The 21,772-nt window shown below is 41.8% G+C and overlaps 1 long non-coding RNA gene across 1 annotated transcript; it reads right to left on the reverse strand.

Annotated features, from left to right (window-relative positions):
* Positions 1-1,029: 1,029 nt before the first annotated feature.
* Positions 1,030-21,462, reverse strand: LOC140595594 (uncharacterized). The gene is made up of 3 exons (XR_011997307.1): positions 21,061-21,462; positions 11,007-11,121; positions 1,030-5,883 (listed from the first exon to the last, which is right to left on the reverse strand). It is a non-coding gene; the product is annotated as an uncharacterized lncRNA (long non-coding RNA).
* Positions 21,463-21,772: the final 310 nt, after the last annotated feature.

A 21,772-nucleotide genomic window follows, 5' to 3' on the forward strand; every position in this document is an offset into this window, starting at 1 on the left:
AGTTGGGCTGCCATAACAAAATACTGTGGATTAACCAATAGAAATTTATTTCTCACACCTCTAAAGGCTGGAAAGTCCAAGAACAGGATGCCAGCATGGCTGGGTTCTATGAAGATGCTCCTCCCAGCTTGCAGACAACTGCTTTCTTGTGTGTTCTTACATGGTGGAGAGGGAGCTCTGATCTCTCTTCTTATAAGGACATTAATCCCATCATGGGGGGGGGGCTCACACTTATGATCTCATCTAAGCCTAATTGTGACCCTAAGACTCCATCTCTAAATATCATCACATGGTGGGGGGGGCTAGGGCTTCAACATATGAATTTTGGGGAGACACAAACATTCACTTCATAACAAAGCATATCTTTTTTTATTAGCAGCATCATTGAGTCAGACTCTTAATACACTGGGTCGTAAGGTTAATTGATTTTCCTTAGTAATTTAAACTGCTAGGACAAGTAAATGTTTCTAAATCTGATTATGCCCTCCCCTGTGTAAAATCCTTCAGCAATTCCCCATTTTTCTTAGGCTAAAGTTCAAAGGAGTGATCATGTGATTATTCCCATGGCCACTGTGATTGACCAAGGGGTGAACATGTGGCCCAGGTTGGGCCAATCAGAACCCTTTCCCAGCTTTTTCTGCTGGAGCTGCTGGGACTCTCTTTTACTGTGGACACACCCTGAGGGAGGCTCTAAGGAATTTTTCTGGAAGTTCTCTTCTTCCCATGAGAGGACTTTTTTTTTTTTTTTTTTTTTTTTTTAGATTTTATTTATTTATTCATGAGAGAGAGAGAGGCAGAGACTGAGGCAGAGGGAGAAGCAGGCTCCGTGCAGGGAGCCCGATGTGGGACTCCATCCTAGGACTGTGGGATAATACCCTGAGCCAAAGGCAGATGCCCAACCACTGAGCCACCCAGGCATCCCCATGAGGGGACTTCTGCTAGCACACTAGTGCTTACCCCTGTCACTCAACAAGTGAGATTTTAAAACATACAGAAGCCCATCAAAAAAGCCGTACACAAAAGGTCACGTATTGTATGATTCCATTTATATGAATGTCCCCCACAGGCAAATCTATATATAGAGAAAGTACATTGGTGGTTGCTGCGGGTAGGGGGGAGGAGGAGTGAGGAGTGACTGCTCATGGGTCTGAGGCTTCTTTCCGGGAGGATGATGAAATGTTCTGGAACTGATTATCAGTGATAGTCACACAACTTTAAAAAGTTACACTTGGTCGTATGTGTATCTCAATTTTTAAAAGTACTCAAGCCCAGACTCCCCCAGATCAAACATCTAAAAAATTCTGTGGGTTGAGGAGTTGACAATTTGATAAAGCTTTGCAGGTTATTCTAATGAGCAGCCAGCATTGAGAACCACCCTTAGAGTAATACACCTGCTCCCTTTTTTCCCCACTCACTCCACCCAAGGGTAAGTGGAGAGACTGGGGAGGGAGTGCTTAGCATGCCTGTTTGAGTTGTGTCTCTGTCTCTCTCCCATTCTCTCCCCTCTCTTAGACCAGTTCAGTAGAGAAGATATCCAGAAGCCCAGTGATGGCCATAGACCTGAGTCTCTGCTATGAACTGAATTGCATCACCCCAAAATTCATACATTAAAGCTCTGGTCCTCCATGTGACTTTATTTGGGCAGCTAAAGAGATAATCAGGGTAAATGAAGTCATAAGGGTGGGGCCCTGTCTTCCTAAGTAGAGTAAGAGACACCAGAGATGAGCTCACATAGAGAAAAGGCCATGTGGGGAGACAGACAGATGGCAGCCAGGGGAGGGGCCTCAGGAAAATCCAAACCTGCTGACACCTTGGACGTGGACTTCCAGCCTCCAGAACTTGAGAAAATAAATGTCTTTTGTTTAAGCCACCAGTCTCTGGTATTTTGTTATGACAGCTGTTTCTGTAATAGAGCAGGGGACAGGCAATCGTATCTGTAAATGATGATAAGCTTGCCTTATCTTTTCTAATTGTTATGGCTCCTATTCTTTTTTATTATTATTGTGTTTTGCATTGTCTAGAACCTCCAGAAAAATGCCAAATATCAGGACTAACAGACTTCCTTGTCCTGTTTCTTAAGTTATGAGAATGCCTCTAGTATTTCATGGATAAATAAAATGTTTGCTTTTCATCTTTGATTTCTTTCTCAGTCCATCCAGGTTGCTATGATAAAGTATCACAGACTGGGTACTTATAATTCACAGAATTTTATTTCTCACAGTTCTGGAGGCTAGGAGTCCTAAATTGAGGCACCAGCATGGTTGGCTGATGGCCCTCTTCTGGATTATAGACTTCTTCCCGTGTCTTCACATGGTGGAAGACACTAGAGATCTCTGTGGAGCCTCTTTTATAAGGCACTCATCCCACTCATGAAGGCTCCACCTCATGACCTCATCACCTCTCAAAATCCCACCTACTAATACCATCACATTGGGGATCAGGATTCCAACATATGAGTTTTAGGAGGACGCAAATATTGAGACCATAGCAGACATGTTTCTTTGAATTAGTAAGTCTTGACTCACTGTCTTGTTCCTGCCCACCTGTTCAGATAATTCTGTTGCTTCCTCTGCAAACTCACTATGCTTTACACATAATTACAGAATGTTTTCTGGACTTGCCATACTCTTTCATGGCTCCATACTGTTGTACACCCTCTTCTTCACCTGGGAACACCCTCCCCAACTTTTGAATGCTTGGCACCTTAGAGACAACCAGATGAAATTGTAGTTCCCTTGAGATCCAGCACATGGGGAAGAAGGTTCCTGCTTCTCTCTCCTTTTGGGAGAATATTAGAGAAAACAATCTCACTACTGTTCTTCTTTCCTTTAATTGCTTCCTCCCAGGGGAGAGGTGATGAGTCTGACAGCACTGCTCATGTCACTGGGGAGGCTGGGGTAGGTGAGAGGGACGGAACTGGTCTTCAAGGCAAGGCCCCAGGTTCCACCCTTCTTTCACTTCCCATATTCACAAATGATGCTCTTGTGTGGTTAGTACTTCTTGATAGGGCCACTCTTCAGGGGGCAATGGGGAGTGGGTGGGAATCTGCCATTCTCTCTTTCCAAACACTTCCACTGTGACTGGAAGGGTAAGTCCAGTGACCCTTGCCCTGTGGGCCCTGCCCATTCAGTTCAATGGAGATAGAAGAGGACTATATCTCCCTTAGGCCTTAGGTTTAAGCCATATTTTGAATCTAGCTTTTACTGGAGCTTTGCATGAAGGTTGGTTTTTGGTTTTCCATCTGGCTAAGGATTCTTGGACATATATTCCATTGGTGTGCATCCTGGAGGAGAGGGAGAGTGAGTGATTCTCTCAGGGACTCACTTGGTACTCTCGTGAAATATTTGCCAGATAAATGAGCAAACTGATTTATGTACCCCAGGTGTTCCTGCCTCTAGCAGTAGCTGCTGTCAACTGGGTACCTTTAATGAGCCAGGCACTATGATCTCATTGTACCCATCCACTGTTCTACCAAATATATTATTATTTACATTATAAAAGAAGAGATCCTATATACCACTATAATACTATCTTAAAGCAAATCTCTAAAAATTAGCAGACCCTGTCCCTCACAAAATCTGGCCCTAACCCCTCATTAGTCTTTATTCTGGCCCACTCCTTAATGTGTCTCTGTATTGGTCATATGCGATCTTGATCTTGCTGAAACATGCACTCTCCTACCTTAGTTCCCACACTCATTCAATCACAAATATTTGTTGAGCACCTACTGTGTGCTGGATGCTAAACCAGGTGCTGGGGACATAGTGAGTGATCCAGTCTCTGACCATAATGAGTTTTCCTTTAGCAAGTCAGCAGATGTGAATGAACACAGTGAGTGCTGCAAAGGAGAACTTCAGGCTGGTGGGTGTGAGACAGAGGGATATAACCTAATTTGAGGAGCCAGGGAAGACTTTCCTGAAGAAGTGATTAACTTAAGCTAAGGTCTCTGTATGCTTGCTCAGGCTCAGGCTTGCCACTTGAGCTGGAATGCTTTTCCCACTGATTTTCTCTGGTCCCTGTCCAGTAGTCAACATCCAGATACAACAAAATTTCCAGAAATCTGTCCTAGATTTTTTTTGTTTGTTAAAACATGATGCTAGGAAGTAAACAAACAAAACCCAAAAACCTTTAGAAATATTTCATAATAGGGGTAGAAACTGTTCATTGCCTAACAAGATCTTTTCTCCTCTTCTTCTCTGGTAATAGAAACCTAAGTTTTAGCTAAGCCTTTGTCCACTCAGAGTAACCTTTGCAACTAGGCGTGGCTGTGGTGTGTAAGTATAAGTGGTGGTAACTACTACAAGATATGCCCTTAAAAGAAGGGATTGAGTTCCTTTTTCCCAACTTCCCATTCTACTGCTCAGTGGATATGAAGACTGGAGATCCACCTTGGACCATGCTGACGAGGGCCACCTCCTATGGATGGTGGAAAAGAAGCTGGAAGTATCTGGGGTCCCAGACGCCCAGAGAAACACTGTATGAATTTTGTGGGCTGCCATAACAAATCACCACTAACTGTGTAGCTCAAAACAACAGAAACTTATTCTTTCACAGTTCTAGAAGTCCAAAATCAAGGTATTAGCAGGGACATGTTCCCTCTGAAGACTCTAGGGAAGGCTCTTTCCTTGCTTCTTTCAGCTTCTAGAGCCCCAGCTGTTCCTTGGCTTGTGGCAGCATTGCTCCAATCTCTGCCCCCTTGTCACATGGCCTTTTCTGTGTGTCTCCCTATACCCTCTCCTCTTCTTCTTTTTTTCAGATTTACTTACTTATTTGAGAGAGAGAGAGAGAGAGAGAGAGAGGGAGAGGAGGGGCGGGGGAGAGAATCTTCAGGCAGACTCCCCACTGAGCAGGGAGCCCCACATGGGCTCTATCTCACAACCCTGAGATCATGACCTGAGCCAAAACCAAGAGTCGGACACTTAACTGACTGGGCCACCCAGGCGCCCCTCCTCTCCTCTTCTTATAAAGACACCAGTCGTTGAATGTGGAGCTTACCCTAATTCAAGGCTGATTTCATCCTGAGATTCTTAACTAATTATACCCACAAAGACCCTATTTCCAAATAAGGTCACATTCTGAAGTTCCATGCGGATATGAATTTTTGGGAGACTATTCAACCCACTATACCCACTATACAATTCTAAAATGCCTATATAAGCTTTTTAAAGGAGGAGAAAAGACAGTTTTCTCTTGTTTATGCCATTATAATTTTGGATCTCTGAACCCACACCCTAACCATGAGAGCCATTCTGCAGGGCATGCCTTCTGCAATCTGCCGGAGGTGGCTCTTGGAAGACTGCTTGCCCCATTCATGACAAGGTCTGGAGGGTGACAGGACGCTCCCTCAGTGACCCTGTAACTGGACTATGTACAGACACTTGACCCAAGCTAAGCAAATAATATTCTTTCTTCCAGAGATTTAGAATAGGACTGAAAGATAGCCAGTATCTGAACTTGTCTCTTGAATGGAGGAAATATAAATGCATGAATTGTGGGATAATTTACTATTTATCATGTTGAGAGAGAGACAGAGAACACTGGTCTCTACATGAGGAAAAAAAAAAACAGATGTTCAAGGAGAGGAGTCTGATAGGAAGTCTGAATTGTTCTCATTCCTTCTTGGTTTCAGGGCTTCTAGGAGTCTTGGCCACATTTGTGCCCTCAGGTTAAAGATAATGCTAGCCACATAAGCTAAGAGCTTGGCATGCTCCGGAACATATCACATCATCTGGTATATTGGTCAGAGCACTCTATCCTGGTTTCCACAGTGTTTTTGGTGGCTTAACTCAAATTTATTTCTTGCCTCTCGTTGATGTCCTTAGTGGTCAGGCAGCTTCTTCTCTCATACCTTCATACATCTGGAAGAGATGACCTGCAAGTTTGCTGGAGTAGAGGAAGAGAGAGAGGAGATGCAGTCATTCTTTTTTTTTTTAAGATTGTTAATGTCATAATTATGTAATGTATCTGCAGAGTATCAAAATCCAATCTACAAAACAAGGTATATTTAGATAAATCTAATTTGTTGTCCTGTTCCCTCTACCCTATTGGCTCCTTTCCACTAAAGTTAACAATGGAAAAGTTGTTTATTTTCCTTTTAAAAATATAAGCAATGATGTTCATAGTTTCCTCTCCCTCTTTATTCAATACCATACAAGTTATCTCTACCTTGCTTTTTTGTTTGTCTGGATTTTTTTTTTATTGTGGTGAGAGATCTATAGCATAAAACTCACCATCCTAGCCATTATTGCATATCCAGTCCAGTGGCATTAAATACATTCACATTATTGTGCAACAACTATCACCATCATCTCTAGAACTTTCCTCATTTTACCAGACTGAAAATCCACACCCATTAAACAATAACTCTTCATTTTCCCCTCCCCCCAGCCCTTGACAACAAAATTCTGACTACTGTAGGTACTCCATACAAATGGAATCAGACAATATTAGTCCCTTTGGGACTGGCTTATTTGTCTCAGCATAATGTCTTTGAATAGGTAGAGTCATTCATAACTGCCTCAGTCCAAAAAGTGACACATGTCATAGTCCATTGGCTAGGTCCAGTTACATGGCCCCAAATGGACTACAAGGAAGGCTGGTGAATGTGGAGGAACCATGGAATATTTGGTGATGACTGGGTTCCATGAAACACACTTGTGTCACATGATAAATTCTCTTTTTTGCTTAAGCTAGCTTGAGTTGGTTGCTGTCCTTGCACCCAAGGAAGTCAAATCATATCCATGCATTATATACATGCATCTCAACACCTGATAAATGGAGAAAACTCAAAACTGGGGATTTTTTATTAAAGAATATGCCAGAATATTGGTAATATTTTTGTGCTGCTCTTCAAAATTCGAGTTATGGAATCTTGGTGTTAAAAGAACCCTGAATCCAGTTGAGGCAATCTATTAATTTAACTTTCTGTAGACCACATATCTATTTCAACCAGCATTTATTAGACAAATGCATTGAGCATTTATGATGCATCAAGAACTGTGAGGACCATGAAAGACACAAAGTTGAAGAAAATTAGGTCCAATTCTAACTAACAGAAAACAATGTCTGTTGATTCTAATGACTTGTTTGACCTATGACCTTATTATTCCATTGTGCTCACGAGGGAAATTTATGAGTATACCATGAGTATATTTTTGAGTCGTATAATTTCACTTCCTCTTACTTTCTCAACACTTTTGCTGTTGGTAGTATCGTATCAAGATTTCCCTGTTTTTTTTCTTGTCTGTATTTCTCTTTTTTTTGTAAAGCTAAATGATAAAGATGTCACATTTTACAAATGTTTATGAAATCTTCTGCCATCTACCTAGGAATGACTCAAAAATTTTAAGCACAGAATGACTTTAAAAAATCTGTACTTAGTAATCTAGAGCTGATGATTTGACATTATTGCATAGCACAGATAGTAAACATGGCAGGAATATGCAGATTTCCTATATTAATGTGGAATTAGGTGCAGAGAAAGAATCAATGCTATATTGTGGTAATCAAGACACCTGGGTAGTAGTGCTGGGTGCTTCCACAAATTAACTGCCTCACTTTGGGGAATTCCTTAAATTCTCTAGATCTTAGCCCTTTGTAAAGCGATACCATCAAACTACCTGAAAATTTCTTTTTTTTTTTTTCCCTTAAGTTCTGCTTTTATGAGTCTACAGAGAACAACAAGGAGAAGAGAGTCAAACATCTGGCACCATTAGGAAAGAAAAAAAGAAAAGAAAAAAAAAAAAAGGAGGGCACAAGAAAACAAGAAAACTCCAAGAACAAAGAAGGCAATATAAGATAATTCAGAAGAGCAGAAAGTGAAGAAGTAAAACAAGTTAAAAAGGAAGAAATGGAAGGTAAACAAGAATTTTTTTTGAACTACAAAGATAAATCCAATGAAATTTCTTATTTAAGCCTGAAGAAAAAAAGAAATATGGTCATTTATATTTCTCTTGTGTTAAGAAGGACTCTTCAGGAGTTATTATGACTTGCCTCTCTAGAGTTTAGCAATTCTAAAAAAAGAAAAAGAAAGAAAGAGCGAGCTAATGTCTAGTAACTGCATTAAGCTATCGGCTTGTTAAAACTACCACATAGTAGTTCTTGAGAGAATAAATGCTTTTAAGGAGAAGGTGGACAAAGAATGTGGTGGGGTAGAATGAAACAATGTAGGGTCACCCATGAATGAATCATTCATTTTTGTTGGTTCTCCTCCAGACTAAGAAAGAATGATTACATTTCATGATTTCCTCCAGCCTTAAAACAAAGCATGGTACAGTTGAGGAAAATAATGCTTAGCTCACAACACGTGACTCACATGACAATGGGCCCCTGTTGTGGGGTGTTGTGTGAGAGGCTTACTCTGGTTCTCTTGGTCAGTCAGTGGCAACACCGCACAAACAGAAATAGCAGCTCCTAAGCAAACCATTGCTTGGTTCAGAGGGAAGGAAGGACATGTCCATTCCAAGCCTTTCCCACCCTACTCTCTCTCCACCTCTCTCTAGCCCCAGTTGTCTTGCTCCTGGGGTCAAAAGAAGGATGCACCTATCTGTCTTTAGCTTACTCTTTACCTTCTTAGGGCCTATAAGACCCTGGCAAGTTCTCATGTGCTCTGCCACTCATCTTCCACATCCCTAAATGGTGGTGATTGTGTACATGACCTTAAGTAGGCTGATGGTGCCTATAACAGACTCTTATGCAGAATGGAAGCTCAAAATGTCCATTTTATTTTGTTTTTCCCTCTGTGGACCTCCTTCTCCTTTCATTCTAAAGGATAGATGAATCATTTAGAATAGGGCATCCCATTTTGGAAGAAGTTCTCTTGGAAAAACACTGTTCTCAGCTTTCGGAATAGGAATGTGAAATTTTTGTAATGGAAAAGTCACATTATAGATAGACTCTATCTATCTATAGACAATAAGTTTCAAGTCACAGAGTCATGAATCTTAGAGATGGGAAGAACTCTTAGAGCTCATTCAGAGAGAGATCCTGGGTCATTTCACCAGTAAACACAGTGTTGTTTCCTTTTTTGCCTGGAGAGACATGGCCTTTGGTGGTTTGGGGTATATTTACCCCTGGATAGCAATTCCGTCTTCTTAAAATGACTCTTGTGGGTTGAATTGTATCCTCTCAAAAGGTATATTTAAATCCTGACCCCTGGTACCTGTGAAGATGACCTTATTTGGAAATAGGGTCTCTGTAGATATAACCAAGTTAAGACAAAGTCATACTAGAGGCCTAATCCAATGGCTGGTGTCTTTGTAAGAGGAGGAAAATTTGGACACAGACACACAGGGACAATGGAGGCAGAGAGCGGAGTGATGCATCTTATAAGCCAAGGAATATTGAGGATGGCCAGCAACCCCCAGAAGCTGAAAAAGTCAAGGAGGGATTTCCCCCTAGAGCCTTCAGAGGGAGTGTGGCCTTGTCAACACCTTGATTTTGAACCTCTAGCCTTCACAAGTTGTGAGAGAATAAAGTCCTGTTGCTTTAAGCTACCCAGTGTGTGGTACTTTGGCCCTAAGAAACTAATACCCTGACCAAATGACCACATCATTCAGTCCCCTTTATTATTTTAGTCCATAGAATAGGACTAATTCTTGCTCTCAATAGCTTCAAGATTTCTGATGGAAATTTTAATGTTAATAATAATAATTTTATAGGATTTTCTATGGTATTTTGATGTTAAAACAATATATATTTGGATTGGGGGATGCTTTTAGGATGAAGAGAGACATTCTCTCTATAGGTCCTCTTCTGTGCTGCTCCATCCAGGACTAGAGATCCTGGCAGGAGAACCCAGGCATCATGAAAACCATCTGTAAACGCTGCTTACACTTACCTCCTACTACTTCAGAATAAAAATATATCTTTTAAGTAATTTGAGCTCTAAGGGCTGCTGTGGAAAATCAGAGGGAACATTATTATCTTTCTTTCCCTCCTCTTTTTTTCTTTTAGATTTTATTTATTTATTTATTTACTTATTTATTTGGTGGGGGGAGGAGAGCACAGAGGGAAAAGAAGAGAGAGAAGCAGACTCCCCACTGAGCAGAGAGCCCAATGTGGGATTTGATCCTAGGGCCCCAAGATCATGACCTGAGTTGAAGGCAGACACTTAACAGACTGAGCCACCCAGATGCCCCCTCCTTTTTTTTTATGGACTTTTCTCAGAACTTGTTCATATCTTTTCCCTAAAAACATCTTCCCTTTGGTACCTGATAATAATTCATATTCTGATGTCACTGTGATTCCTCACCTAGGCAAAGGTGTTATTTTCTCATTCTATCAGGAAGTCAGCTATTTATTTCAATCCATGCATAGATTTGTAGCAGAGAAGGATATTTTGAGGAGTGCCTGGATGGCTCAGTTAGGTAAGCGGCTACCTTCGGCTCAGGTCATGATCCCAGCCAGGGTCCTACGAGATCAAGGAGGGATCCAGCTGGCATCAGGCTCCCTGCTTGATAGGAAGCCTGCTTCTCCCTCTCCACTGCTTATGCTCTCTCTCACACACACACACTCTCTCTTAAATAAATAAAATATTTTTTAAAAGATAGAATGAAGGATATTTTGATTGACGATATTCCCTTGTTAGGTTGTAAAGAGGAGTTTAAATTTTTGGTATATTTGTGTGTTTCTTTTTCTATTTTAATTCCAGTATAGTTAACATACAATGTTATATTAGTTGCAGGTGTACAATACAGTGTTTCAACAATTCTACAGATTATGCTTTTTGTTGTTTAATATGTGAAATTGATAAATTTATATAAATCCTGTTGATCTCATATTTTTTTAACCCTCCAAAATCATTTATTTGGAAAAAGGAGTTTTCTAAGTACATTTTAAATCTTTTTTTTTTTTTAACATCTCTTATGGCTACAGAGAGTCACATAGAGCATGGAATGGACACTAAGCTGATGACCTGAGAAAGGACCCTTTGTTTAATTACATCCTCATTAGTGATAAGCTTGCTGGTCTCATACTTTCTAACTCCAAAAAAGGTTTTGATTTACCTGTTGAAATAGGAATCCTTTGTCCTGGAGGTAGGGATAATTTTTGCATGCTCACTTCACAGCTTCACTGTTAACTCTTTTCTGGAGCATTACTAATGCTCTTTCTCCTCAAGCCCTAAAGAAAAATATGAATAGTTGTTTTGTCTTATTCTTCTGTACACACAACCCGTTGGCTCTAATTCTGTCTCTGAAATTTAGACTTTTTGTTGCCCATTGCTTACCTTTTTTGTGTGTTCTAAGAAGACTCTGTCTCAAATTAGGTCTTAGTTATGATTGAGGATTTTATGATTTCTCTAAAAAACTGTGATTATTCTCAGTCATCTGGCTCACTCAGACACTTGGTGCTATTTTTAGAATGGAGCAAACCTGTTGTTTTCAATTAGATTAATAATGGAACTAAATTTCCTGACTCTGTTTTTTTCCATTTTCTCAGTTAATATTTGCAATATGTCTCTGAAATGATCATTTTTTAAAAAGATTTTCTTTATTTGAGAGAGCGTGAGAGAAAGAGAGCATGGGTGGGGTGAGGGGCAGAGGGAGAAGCAGACTCCCCATTGAGTGGGAATCCCAGTGAGGGGCTCCACCTGGGGATTGCAGGATCATGACCCGAGCCAAAGGAAGCCGCTCAACCAACTGAGCCACTCAAGTATCCTGAAATGATTATTTTTAAATAGGTATTCTCAATAATACAAGAACTTCACAAAATATATCAATCATAGGTCGATTGTTGCAAGTATCTGGTTTATATATGTCATATATATATATATACTTAGAGAAAACATTCCACATCTTGGAGGGTGACTGGATGGACCCCCAAGAGTGGCTAGGAGTGATGGGAAGAAGAGTAAGTAAGCTGAAGAGATCTTTGTTATTATGGGCTGAATTATGTCCACCCTACCTCCTACCAATTCTTATATTGAATTGCTCAGACTGTCACTGTATTTAGAGATAGGGTCTTTAAAGAGGTAATTAAGGTAAAATGAGGTCATATGGGTGGGCTGTAATCCCGTATGACTGATGTCCTTATAAGAAGAGGAGATTAGGACACATCTAACACATGGCAGAGAGATAATCATATGAGGACACAGTGAGAAGGCGGCCAATTACAAGCCTTGGAAGAAATCAACCCTGACGACGTGTTGATCTTCGACTTCCAGCCTCCACAAAAAAGAAATTTCTATTGTTTAAGCCACCCAGTCAGTAGCCTTTTCTAATGGGAGGCTGAGTTGCTAATACAGCTGGGTACTGGCCACAGTCCTTTCGTACTCTGGAGCTCACCTCGAAGGGCAGTGGGAAGGCGTGGAGGAGAACAGGTGGCAGAGCCATCAACCTCAAGATCTGCTTGGTACAACTCTGAAAGCTCTAGGTATGTCATCACAGATAGATGGCCTGGCTGAGATGGGACCCTTCTTGAGGGCAAGGAAGGAATGGCAGTGCAGGTACCAGATAACTTACAGCATATACTCCTGGAACAGAGGGTGTAGTAATCACACTTTAATAATCACACTTTAATAAGTTGGCGGCTGTCTTTCCCTCATGGCTGATGTTTTACCTTAAGAGAAAAATATCTTTACTCTCTAAAAATAGAAGGAAACAATACAATTAATTCATACAGGTTTCTGTTACACGCTTTATGCCTTTTTCTTTTGAAATGACATAAGGAATTGATGTGTTAAAAGGGGCAGGGCAGCCCCGGTGGCCCTGCTGCCTTCAGCTGAGGGTGTGATCCTGGAGACCCAGAATCGAGTCCCACGTCAGGCTCCCTGCATGGAGGGAGCCTGTGTCTCTGCCTCTCTCTCTCTCTCTCTCTCTCTCTCTGCGTCTCATGAATAAATAAAATCTTAAAAAAAAAAAAAGAAAAGGGGCAATGAGGGGTGTCTGGGTGGCTGGCTCAGTTGATGAAGCATCTGCTTTCAGCTCAGGTCATGGTCTCAGGGTCCTGGGATAGAGCCCCACATCAGGCTCCCTGCTCAGCAGAGAGTCTGCTTCTCCCTCTGTCTCTCCCCCTCAATTATGCTCTCTCTCTGAGATAAATGAATAAAATGGAAAAAAAAAGGGGGGGGGGAAGGCAGTGAAAGAGACCTACAAATGTTCCTTTGGCAAATGTACTTAGCTGAATTGTGTCCCACCAAAATTCATGTCCACGAAGAATCTATGAATGCGACCTTATTTGGAAATAAGGCTTTTAGCAGATGTAATTAGTTGTTAAGAGGATGTCATACTGGATTAGAGAGGGATAAAGGCCATGTGACCATGGTGGCAGAGACTGCAGTAACACAGCTGCCAGCCAAGAAGTGCCAAGGATGGCCGGAAGTCACCGGAAACTAGGAAGACACAAGGAAGGATCCTTCCCTACAGCCTTCAGAGAGACACAGCCCTGCCAACACCCTGATTTTGGACTTCTAACCTTCAGAACTGTGAGGGAATAGATTTCTGTTTTAAACCACCTAGTTTGTGGGAGCTGGTTACAGCAGCCCCAGGAAACTGACAAAAGTGAGCAGGGCAAGGACAAGCACAGTGCGTGACAAATGCTCGATGACTTACAAGTGTCATAGAGAAGTCACAGACCCAAATAAGAGATTTCAAACCTAAGGTGAGTATTATACAAGAGGCAGTGGCTACACAGACCTCATAAATGGTCCTCCCCTTCCTTCCAAACATACACCATGGTGAATGGACTCTGCTGACTGAAGTTCCACGAGACATCTTGAGGGTATCCGTTGTCTCAAATAAGATAACACATATAAAGATCTTAGAACTAGAGAATGCCTTGAGAACTATAAGGTGATTATCATACCTCCAGTGTAAAGAATCTTCTATATTCTGAAACATCAGAATAGCTGCTTCGGGATGTAAAGTCAGCTTTCAAGAAATCTTCCCCTTCGATGATATGAAGCCCTGGTTTTAATGTGTATAGTATGTTTGTCTTTTTCACCAAAAGGAGTTGTGTGAAGATTGATGAGGTATATATTTGAAGCTGATTGTAAATGAAATCACTCCTAGGTAGGGAATTACTGAGAGGCTAGGTGGTGTGTTGTTTTTTGTTTTTAAAGATTTTATTTATCAGAGAGAGAGAGAGAGAGAGAGAGAGAGAGAGAAAGGCAGAGACACAGGAAGAGGTGGAAGCAGGCTCCATGCAGGGAGCCCGATGTGGGACTTGATCCTAGGGACTCAGGATCACGCCCTGGGCTGAAGGCAGCACTAAACCGCTGAGCCCCCCAGGTTGCCCTAGGTGGTGTGTGGTGTTGGGAATCACACTGGATTAGAACTTCCAAGGTTGGTTTCCATGAGGCCTGATGTCAGAGATTTGTGCCCAATCCTAGACAAGTTGCCAACTCTTCATTAGGCTAGATGATTGCTAGAGTTCTCTATAATTTCCTGAGTAGGATAGAGGGGGCCACTGGCCCTGTAGTAGGGCCACTCAGTACCTGTGAATGTGACCTGATTTGGAAATAGGGTCTTTGCAGATGTAATTAAAGATGTCTGGATGAGATCACCCAACAACGCCCACCCTTATAAAAGCCAGAAAAGGAGAAGATACACAGAGATGCAGGGAAGCAGGCTATATAAAGATCCATGGGAAGGCAGAGGCAGAGACTAGAGGTACACAGGTACAAGCCAAGGAGTGCCAAAGATCACAGAAGCCACCAGAAAGCAGGAAAGAGGCCCAGACAAGGTTCTCCCTCAGAGCCTCCCACAGGAAGCAATCCTGCTAACACTTTGTGTACTTCCGGTCTCCAGAACTGGGACAAGATAAATCTCTGTTGATTTAAGCCACCAAATTTGTGGAGATTTGTATGACAACCCTAATTAATACAGTTCCCTACAGGGCAGGAGGGCCCTGCTCCCATTCCTTGCCTCATGGAGCTTCTGGTGACAGCCAGCATTCTTTGGCTTGTGCACATATCACTTCCATCTTCAAGTGCCTCTATTCTGTCTTCATGTCACCTTCTCTTTTGTGGGTGCAAAATCTCCCTCAGCCTTTTTTTTTTGCTCCTTAAATTGACATATTTGACATATATGACTAATATATGACATAATGACTAATAACATAGTTTTAGGCGTACAATATGAGTTGATGTATGTAGGGACATATATGTATGATATATGTGATCACCACAATAGTTGAGCTAACATTCATCACCATATATGGTTATAATTTTTTTTCCTTATGAGAACTTTTTTTTTTAATGTAGGCTCCACGCCCAGCATGGAGCCTGATGAGGGTTTGAACTCATGACCTTGATACCAAGACCTGAACTGAGTCAGATGCTTAGCCAAGTGAGTCACCCAGGTGCCCCTGTGATGAGAACTTTTAAGATCTGCTTCAGTCTCATTAGGCTACATGTGATTGCATTTAGATCCCACCCAATTAATCCAGGATAATACCCTTAATCACATCTCAAGGTCCTTATCATATTGGCAAAGTTACTTTTTCCCTATAAGGCAACATTTACAGGTTCCAGAAACCTTCGAGGTCTAATTCAGCTAGCTCCAGTGGGGGTTGGGGTAGGGGTAGGGTTTCAACTGTGCTTTTAGTGAAATGTCCAGTAAGCCACCTAAAGCAGTCAGGAGGGCTGGAAGCTTTGCCTTCATCTGACTTAGTCTTTTCCTCCTGCCGCTGAGGGTGGGATAGGGTGAAGTTTAGGTCTTCAGAGAATATAGAATGGATACTACCTGTGTCCTCAGTTCTCTCCCCCCCCCCCCCCCGCTTTTTTTTTTTTTTTTTTTGAGTGTCTGCCTTCTGCCTTTATTCAAACCTACTCCCATTCTGATGTCTCCCAGCCCCTGTTTTGAAAATTCCAACCCTGGGGTGCCTGGGTGGTTCAGTTGGTTAAACATCTACCTTTGGCTCAGGTCATTATCTCAGGGTCCTGAGATGGAGCCCCGCACTGGGCTCCACACTCCCTGGGGAGTCTGCTTCTCCCTCCCCCTCTGCCCCCCACCCTGCTTATGTGCACTTTCCCTCTTCTCTCCCAAATAAATAAAATAAATCTTTAAAAAAATGGAAATTCCAATCCTTCCAACAGGTTAGGACCTATCCCTTCCTGTCTTTCCAAGTATTTATCACTCTGGCCATCAGCCTGATGTTCCTTTCTTGGTTCTGGAGTGAGTGTGTGTGTGTGTGTGTGTGTGTGTGTGTGTGTGTGTGTGTTTTGGAGGTTAGGGAGTGAACTTGGGTCCCATGAATTAGGAGGTGCCTGGTGTACTTCTAGGGAGTTCCTTGACCAGGAAAGGGTGTGACCAGGTTCCTTCTGAATCACTTAAGGGCAAGTATACCTTGGCCCAGGAGTGTTTCATTTCTTCCAGAGACAGCTTAGTCTGGTATCACATGATGAAAACACTTTCTTCCTATTAATAGTGCTTTTGAATCCTCTCCTGGAAAATCTATAAGCCTAGCATTAGCGAATCAAAGAATTCTTCCTAGCTCCATTTTCACCAGAAGGGTTCCACATTAACTGGGAATAGCTCTGAGTCATTTGGGATGAATGGTGCTATTCTTGAACACGCCGTTTCCGATCTCCAGATTTATCTCTTGATAGAAGTGAGTGTGTGGGTGTGTGTGTACATGTGTTCCCCCAGCTATGTGATTGTTAGTGGATTAGAGAATTGGAGGTAGCAGAAAGTATATCTGAGTTTAGAAAGGGGGAGAGGCTAAAATGATGCCAGAGAATGATGTGAAGAGGGAAGGATGAATCAAGAGAAGACAGAGGAGGCACCAAATTCTTCTGGAATGTAGAAGCACAGGATGTTCTTTATGCTAGTGTTGGGAGCAAGGTCTGTGGTGCCTAATGCTTTTTAAGATATGTAGGGTTCTCTTTAGAAGGGAAGACACAGATTGAGTACAGAATTTGGTAGAGGGCTTTGGATGAAATCCAAAAGTCCTGAAGCTTATATGTCATTAGCCTCAGGGTGAATCCTCTGTCTCTAATTTGAATCAAGGTCAACATCCACCTTGTAGTTATATGACTAATATCAATCACTCCTATTTCCCAATGATGTGATTTGAGCTAAAAGCATCTGAATTGTGTATATATTAGCATTTATTCTTAAAAAATTTTAATATTTTAATTTCTATACCCAACGTGGGGCTTGAACTCACAACCCTGAGATTAAGAGTTGCATGCTCTACCAACTAGTCTGCCAGGCACCCCTATTTTTTAATATATATTAACACAATATATATGTTATATAGGTTTATACATAACAGGTTAAGAATCTGTGAAATAATCTGAAATCTAGTGGGGGGCACTTTATACATAAAGTAGATATTTACAAAATTATAAAATGACATTTCTGTAACACTTTGTAGCTCAGAGCACCCTTTCAAAGACTTTACTTCATTGAATCCTGCTGAGAAACTTGTAAAGAAAATTTTATATTTTCTCCGCATTTTACATGAAGGAAGCCAGTCTTGAAGACAACTTGGAGATCTGCCGGCTTTGGTGAACAGAGGACGTAGCCAGACCAGAGCTCCCCACTTGTCAGAGCTGATAGGGTCACATGCAACCGGTGAATACCCAACCTGGAGCAGGGTGCTTGGCTGGCAGGGGGGGGTAGGCCGGCGAGAACCAGAAGAGAGAGTCTATCAGAACTGCCTGAGTCACACTGCTGTTTCCTACCTCTCTCCATCCCCCTCGCATTTCTCAGCTCCAAGCTCCACCCACAGGCAGGACTGTAAGCAATGTGCTTCGTAGTTAGAGCCAGCAGGAAAAAAGGGGCTGGTGGTGCATTGGAGAGTGCCTTCAGACCCGGAGCTTGTCTATCTCTGCAGGTGGACACCCATTCCTGAAGCTTGCTGCCCTCCTCACAAACTCTCCAGTTCTCATTGTGAACTCACAAGGTGAGAAAAGTCCAGATCCTGGTCTGTGGACTTTGAATGTAAGCCCTGCCCCCAGCCCCAAATCGTTTACAGGGCACATTTTTTTCCCCCATTCAAAATGAAAATAATTATACTGAATCCCAAGGGAGTAACAGGCTCCTGCTGCAGTGATGGGGCAGTGTGGTTAATGCCTGAGTGCTCCCAGCCTGCCCTCCCCCACCTCTGCCCTACAGCTGGAGAGATTTCTGGCTTCTCTCTCCCTTCTTCAAAGGGAAAGTCTTGAGTGGTCAGATTTCACAGCAAAGAGCTGAAAAAGAGGAAGGATCCTGGAGAGGAAAGGGACAGGAGTATCTGTGCTCTATGAGGACAATAAGAAGAAAAGATTTAAAAAAACTTAGGGGCTTTATAGTAGTTGAGAAATATACACAGAGGACTTGTATTTCCTTATTATTTTTTTAATTGTATGGAATGGATTCAGTGCTGCCCTGGACTGGGCCCCTTGGGCTAGCTCTTTATAAGCATCACATCTACAACCTAGAATCTTGATTAACAGCTATGGGAGAAACCGGGAGAAACGATGCACACTGCTTATGGGCAACTTAAGTGTTAGGATCTTGCTATATTTGAGATCAGCTGCAACGTAACTAATCCGAAAGTAGAAGATGACCAAATTTTGAAATGTGTTTGCCACATCTGCAGCTGGTCTCTGGTTACTCATCATGGGCCTCATTAAAAACATCATCTTAGAGACTGTGAATCCCTTTCTACTCTTGACTCCCCCAGCTGTGTACCCCACCCCCTTGTCCATCCTGTCCAAACACTCTTCCCCACAATACACACCTTCTCTGCTTCCTCAGGCTCACTGAAGAATTGCTGGAAAATCGATGGAAGAGGATTGAGCAGTAGTAGGAAAACTGAAACCCTGTATTTCCTTGTTGCTAGGTCCTACCCTTATGAGATAGTGAAACGCTGAGATATTCTTTTTCTTGGACCAGGAGAAGAAACAGTGGACTTAAAATCTCCTAGGCAGTCGTTCCAAGGACATACCAAATTTCTGCAGGAGCAAGTCCCCCCCCCCCCCGATATTTTCTGCTGCAATGAAAAACATTCTTTTAAAAAAAATCTCTAACATGATTATCTAACAGAAAACATTTTTGACAATTGTTATTGATTTATGATGGTACCAACCCCGATAGGCCATCCACCTGAGAGTTATAATTGGCAGAGAGGAAGAACAAGCCACAGTTACTGCTGTGGTTTAGCAAATGTGCTTAAGATAAAACTCTGTTCCCTTATGCTCCATTTAAAAAAGTATACAATGCAGAGAAAATGGCTAATATACTTAAGCATATCTTGCTTCGACAGCATTTAAGAGGTTAGGAAAGCTCAAAAGTACTAAGCAGCATATGAAAAATAAAAAGACCCATGCCTTGGATTCCTGGCTTGTCAAAACAAAGGTTCTAGACTCTTAGGCAGTAAATTACCTAAAAATGTTTGTGTGTGGTGGAATAATGAGTTTTGCACACACAGATTTAACTAGTTTTTTTTTAAATAAAGCATTAAAAACACGTGGTTAAAAAACCAAACTGTATAGGAATATAAAGCAAAAAGAAGTTTCTGCCCTCCTTGTATTTCTGATCCACCCTCCTCCCATTCCACTGGGGTAACCATACTTCTTTGTAGGTTATTTCAGAAATGTTCTGGGCCTATAAGAACATCTTTCTCTCTCATTCTCCCCTTTTGAAAACCCTCATGGCATACTTTAAAATACTACTCTGCCCATTTGGACATTTTCTATTTAACAGTATATCTTGGACTTTTTTTTTTTCAAATTAGCTTTTTTTAGAACTAATTTCTTAACTATTTTTTTAATTGAAAAGCAAATGCGTCACAGAAAGGAAGTGAGAGACAGCTGGCTTTAGATAAATATGAAATCATCCCTGTAAGGGCTAATTACCTTCCCTCTGGAAGGAGATTAGATGCAGACAGATTAGATTCATTTTTTTCTCTCAAATACACACAAAAGACTTATTATAGCTGGTTAAACAATGACTTGGGTGGATAATTTTATTGGGCCAGATAATGAAATACCAAGTACTTTTTAATCCCCAAAATATAGAGATGAAGGAGATGGTCTCCTCCAGTGAGCAAAGTAACCTTTTTCTTTAGACCAACATGACAGTCTGAGAAGCTTTCTCCCTTTTGCCTCCGTGGTGCTTCTCAAACAATTTTATAGATGTCAAAGTGCTCCAAAATGGTTATAATTTCCAACAGTCCCTAGTGAAGTTATGGGAGGATGTAGCACAAGTTTACTGGCAGACAAATCCAGGAGAAATTGGCTGAGGGTTGGTAAAATGTAAACACTTGGCTCATGATCGTCTTGAGCCTCTAACCACCTCCACTGCTGACCAAAGAATGAGCAGCCTCAGGGCAGGCAGACTATGAATTTTTAAAAATTCTTCCTTTGGGAGATTTCTCCTACACAAACGAGACTGAAGAAAGTTCTCATCAACAAGCAACATACAAGACTGTGGACAAGTAGACAGGAAATGATGTCAAAAAAGTCAAATTTCGGGCAGACCGCGTGGCTCAGTGGCTTAGCGCCGCCTTCAGCCCAGTGCGTGATCCTGGAGGCCCGGAATCAAGTCCTGCATCAGGCTCCCTGTATGGAGCCTGCTTCTCCCTCTGCCTGTGTCTCTGCCTCTCTCTCTCTCTCTGTCTCTCATGAATAAATAAAATCTTAAAAAAAAAAGTCAAATTTCACCAGAGGACACCAAGATCCAATCAGAACCCAAGAATCTCAGAGACAAATAATAAACTTGACACCGAAGGCCAAATCAATAATCAGAGTTGAGTCATTTACCATCATTATTTGCGTAGGTTTAACTATGTGGACACATTTCCTCACATTCATTGATTTCAGGGCTGGAAGAACCCTTAGTGACCAACTCTTTTAATAAATATAGAAATGGGCTAAAAAAAGATTTAGTGACTTGACTGAGATCACACAGAGCTGGCTACTACAACCTAACACCCCCATGAATACACTTAAATGGGTATAAGAATGCCATACATGTAAAAAAAAAAAAGATATGTAATATGCATGACGGCCATTCCTGTTTAAAAAGCAGAAACAGCATCACATGGACTTTCCGGTACAATCCGGGTGACACCATTCAAGGGCAGGAGGGCCTTGAATTAGGAAGCTGGAAGAGAGTGATGGAGACTCACCTGTAGTCACAGGCCAGAGATGGGGAGGCTGGCCAGGGACCGGAGAAGCTGCAGGGTCTGAGGTTCAAGAAGTCTATAGCAGGGGGATCCCTGGGTGGCTCAGCGGTTTAGCACCTGCCTTCAGCCCAGGGCATGATCCTAGAGTCCCAGGATGGAGTTCTGCATCAGGCTCCCTGCATGGAGCTGCTTTTCTCTGTGTCTCTCATGAATAAATAAAATCTTAAAAAAAAAAGCCTATAGCAGGAGCAAGGCAAGGTAGCTGTGGCAGGAGACTGGGGACCTGATATCTGCCAAGGACAGAGTATTTCCTCTTTTCACTCATTCTGACCAGCAAGGCATGCACTTAGGAGAGAAAGAAAGTCAGATTCCAGAAGCAACTTTTCTTCAGGTTTTCTCTCTCCTAAAGATTCTGCTTGTTAACTCCAGATTTATAGGTAACCACTCCCCTGCAATGGTATTAGTTAATGACTGACTGCTGTTTTCTGCTTACAGCAGAAAATTAGGCAGATTTTTCCAATTAATTTCATTTTTAAAAGTGTTGCTTAGCCCTGGCTGCATATTACAATCCTATGGGTAGCTTAGAAAAAAAGGCTGATGTCAGAGCCTACCCCACTTAGATTCTAATTTCATTCGTCTGAGGTCCTAACATCCGTGTGTTTGAAAAACTCCCCAGGCGATTCTAATAATAAGTAGCTAGGGTTGGCATCATTGA

This window comes from Vulpes vulpes, chromosome 15 (assembly GCF_048418805.1).
Source record: "Vulpes vulpes isolate BD-2025 chromosome 15, VulVul3, whole genome shotgun sequence".
NCBI classification, from domain to species: domain Eukaryota; kingdom Metazoa; phylum Chordata; class Mammalia; order Carnivora; family Canidae; genus Vulpes; species Vulpes vulpes.